This window comes from Triticum urartu, chromosome 5, assembly GCF_003073215.2.
Source record: "Triticum urartu cultivar G1812 chromosome 5, Tu2.1, whole genome shotgun sequence".
In the NCBI taxonomy this organism is placed as follows: Eukaryota; Viridiplantae; Streptophyta; class Magnoliopsida; order Poales; family Poaceae; genus Triticum; species Triticum urartu.
In genome coordinates, this window is record NC_053026.1 from 171,409,226 (window position 1) to 171,413,962 (window position 4,737).

Genomic DNA, 4,737 nt, shown 5'->3' on the forward strand with positions numbered 1-4,737 from the left:
TTTACCTACGTTAGCTTTAAAATGACCCATTTCACCTAGGTTAACTCCAAAATGACCAATCTTACCTAGGTTATCTCATAAACGATCCATTTCAACTAATTTAGCTCATAAACGATCCATTTCACCTAGGTTACCTAAAAAACGATCCATTTCACCTAAATTAGCTTATAAATGATCCATTTTACCTAAGTTAGCTCAAAAAGATCCATTTCAACTACATTAGCTCATAAATGATCCATTTCACCTAAGTTAGCTCAAAAACGATCCATTTCAACTAAGTTAGCTCATAAATGATCCATTTCATCTAAGTTAGCTAAAAAAGATCCATTTCACCTTAATTACCTGAAAAACGATCCATTTGACCTTAGTTAGCTCATAAACGACCCATTTCAACTAAGTTAGCTCATAAATGATCCATTTCACCTTAGCTAGCTCATAAACGACCCATTTCAACTTAGTTAGCTCATATATGATCCATTTCACCTAAGTTAGCTCAAAAAGATCCATTTCAACTAGATTAGCTCATAAATGATCCATTTCACCTAAGTTAGCTCAAAAACGATCCATTTCAACTAAGTTAGCTCATAAATGATCCATTTCATCTAAGTTAGCTAAAAAAGATCCATTTCACCTTAGTTACCTGAAAAACGATCCATTTGACCTTAGTTAGCTCATAAACGACCCATTTCAACTAAGTTAGCTCATAAATGATCCATTTCACCTTAGCTAGCTCATAAACGACCCATTTCAACTTAGTTAGCTCATATATGATCCATTTCACGTAAGTTAGCTCATAAATGACATACTCTTCTTGTTCTAGTCTTCTTCTTGTTCTACTCTTCTTGTTCTAGTCTTCTTCTTGTTCTAGTCTTCTTCTTGTTCTACTCTTCTTCTTGTTCTACTCTTCTTGTTTTAGCTTTCTTATTTTTCATTTTGCAGAGTTCATTCACTTGACGAAAGCTTGCATAGATGGAGTGCTCCTTATCCCTTTCTCTGTTTCTTTTGTATCGTTGAACTATGCATGTATCGTTGGATGAAACTATTGTAATATATATGGTTGGATGCCTCTATGTTGAACTTGTTATGTATGATGGAACTATGCATGTAATATATATGGTTGGATGATGAAGTTATGTGTTGGATATCTTATATGTTTGCTCTGTAATGGCCTTTTGAAATATATCTATATATGTCATCTATATTTGTGATGAAAATTGTTAGATTTAATAAAAAACAGATAAAAGAGCCAATATGCAAGCTCCTTGCCGTCTGCCACCGACGGCAACGGGCTCTTTGCCGTCTGCCACGGACGGCAAAGAAGACACGTGGCATCCAGCTGTGCTTCCTGGGAGCTGACCCATTTGGTCAGTTTGCCTACAGTGGCAGACGGCAAAGTCTTTGCCATCAGTGGCAGACGGCAAAGGCCTGCCATGTAGTGACGTGTAGATGACATCATACGGCGGACGACAAAGACACTAGAAAGTTTGCCGTCAGCGGCGGACGGCAAAGGCCTGCCGTTAGCCACTTAACGGACTGACAGCGCAATTATTGCCGTCCGCCTTCTTTGCCGTCTGCCGCGCTCTCTTTGCCGTCCGCGGCGGACGGCAAAGACTTTGCCATTAGTAGCAGACGGCAAAGTAGCTGTTTACCGAAGCCTACTTTGCCGGAGCCTTTTGCCGTCCGCCGTTCATGCCTTTGCCGTCCGCCGTGGCGGACGGCAAAGTAGCTGATTCTTGTAGTGATATGACACTTCTATGACGATAATTGTGACCAAACCCGGTATCATCATAGATGTGGTGGGCTCCTACTTCTATGACAAAAAATCATGACAGAAAATGGGCTTTTCATCCTGGGCAGGCCGGAGACGCAACTGCATGACATTCTTTGGGCCGTCCATGATGGAAAAAACTGTGGTAGAAACGAGGGGGAGGAAAATTTCGGGGAGTTCCCGGTTACGGTGGGAGGTCGGGGGCCGAGCGATGCACGTTTCTCTCGTACACGTACGCGCGTGTGTGCGAGGCGTTGGCTCTAACTGAACCCGAGCAAGGCATTGGGCTCTAACTGAACCCGAGCGATTGCACTGCAGGCTACGCGTTACTGAACGTGAGCGATCGATCGATGTCTGTTAACTGAACCCGATCGAGTGATTCCTTCGCTACTGCTGCTAACTAAAGCCGATCGATTGGATGAACAGTGAGTGTTGTGGGGGGGGGGGTTGGATGAACAGTGAGCGGTGGCGTTGCCTCTGGATGAATAGGACCCCGTGGTGTGGTGGAGGGCTGGATGAACAGTACACGGTGGAGGGGTGCCCGTCGAGGGGTGGTTGAACAGGCCCCCGTGGTGTGGAGGGCTGGATGAACAGTAGACGATGGAGGGGTGGTTGAACAGTAGCCGGTGGAGTAGCGCGCGGTGGAGGCTGGATGAACAGGAACTCATGGAGGCTAGAGGAGGTCGACAGTGGAGATGAACAGTATCCCGTGGAGTCCCGTTTTGCGGTATGCCACACCCCTCCCAATGAATAGGACCCCTGTTTCGACCGTAGGAGGTCCGTTTCATCCGTTTTGCGGTACGCCACACCCCTCCCGATCAACAGGACCCCCGTTTCAACCGTAGGAGGTCTGTTTCCTCCCTTCTGCGGTACGTCAGGCCTCGTTTCCATCGCCTGTTCCATCCAAGCCCTCCCGATGAACACGACCACGCATTCCGTTCTGACCCAGCCGGTTGGCTCCCACGCGTTCCGTTGCCTCTCGATGAACACGACGCATTCCGTTGCCTCCCGATGAACACGACGCATTCCGTTGCCTCCCCATGAACCCGACGCATTCCGTTTCCTCCCCATGAACACGATGACGACGTTGTTTCTCCGTTCCAACCCAGCCATGTACACGAGCCCTCGCCGTACGTATGTGCGAGTAGGCGTTCGAGACCCCGCCCGTATGTACACATATGTGGCCGTATTTTCTTTCTTGCACCCTGGTCACTGTACGTACATGTACATGCTACGTGCGCGCCTCTACTACGACACGTGCACGCCTCTACATCCACCAGTATATATGTACGTACACGTTCGCGACCAGAATGACAACGCTATGTACGCTTTGACCAGGTGGGTCCCGACTGTCAAGCACTTCCTTGCGTGCGAAGAAGTAGCTGGTGGGTCCTAGCAGTCAGGGGGGCGAATCGTTTTTTTTGCCCGGACGCACTTCCTTGCATTAAAAGATGTAGCTATTGGGTCCCAGCAGTCAGGGGGGTGAATCGTTTTTTTTGCCCGGACGCACTTCCTTGCGTGCGAGGATGTAGCTGGTGGGTCCCAGCAGTCAAGGGGAAACGTTTTTGCACCAAATACAGTTGCCCGTCCGGTGGGTCCCAGCTGTCAGGTGGAGGAATCATTATTTTCCGTGTAATAAGGAGGCACTTCCTTGCTGCGGCCGTGGACCTAGCTGTCAGCCTCTCCACGTACATTCCACGTCCAATGGAAGTCGTTCCTTGACCATGTTGACCATGCCGTGCCGAGAGCACCAGGGCGGTGGATGACAGCGAGGCCTAGGAAGGGGACGACGCGGAGCCGGGGAAGACGCGGCAGTGGAAGCCCGCACGGAGAGGAGTACGAGGGTTCACTGGTTCGGCTGCGATGTGAGGCTGCCGTCGCCGCATGGCCTGGCCAGCGGTGGGAATAGTAGGGGGCGGTGAGGCCTCCGCGGGAGCACATCCGGCCACGGGAGGCAGGAGCATGCGGCATGACCGGCGCTGCTTTGGGTGGCTGGAGCAAGAAGACCAGAGGTTGAAGAAGCACTACGGCCGTTGGATGGACATCGTACGGTCACTTGAGCTAGAATCGTTTATATTGACTAAGTTGACAAAACCCTCCATCCCCGTCAACTTAGTAGGCCCACAAGTCAGCCTCCCACCAAGGTGGGTCCCAGCTAGCAGGGGGTATTCATTTTTTGTGCGTAATAAGGAGGCACTTCTGGTGGGTCCGAGCTGACAGTAGGGGGAATGTTTTTTTCGCGAAATACGGTGGCCCGTTGGGTGGGTCCCAGCAGTCAGGGGCAAACGTTTTTTTCGCGAAATATTGGAGGGCGTCCAGTGGGTTCCTGCTGTCAGGTGGAGGAATAGTTATTTTCTGCGTAATAAGGAGGCACTTCCTTGCGGCTGCCATGGACCTAGCTGTCAGCCTCTCCACATACAGTATTCTTCCGATGGAATTCGGTCGTTGACCACATTGACCACGCCGCGCCAAGAGCACCACGGCGGTGGACGACGGCAAGGCCTAGGAAGGGGACGACGCGGAGCCGGGGAAGACGCGGCAGTGGATGCCCATGCGGAGAGGAGTACGAGGGTTCACTGGTTCGGCTACGCTGCCGTCGCCGCAGAATAACAGGGGGTGTGGGTGAGCGGAGTGGAGGGATGGCCTGGCCAGCGGTGGGACTGGTATGGGGGCGGTGAGGCCTCCACGGCAGAAAATCCGGCCACGGGAGGCAGGAGCAGGCGGCACGACCGGCGCTGCTTTGGGCGGCTGGAGCAAGAAGACCAGAGGTTGAAGAAGCACTACGGCCGTTGTATGGACGTCGTACGGTCAGTCGAGCTAGAATCGTGCATATTGACTAAGTTGACAAAGCCCTTCGTCCCCGTCAACTTAGTAGGCCCACTATACTGGGTCCCAGCTAGCAGGGGGAGTATTCATTTTTTTGTGCGTAATAAGGAGGCACTTCCTTGCGTGCAAAGATATAGCTGGCG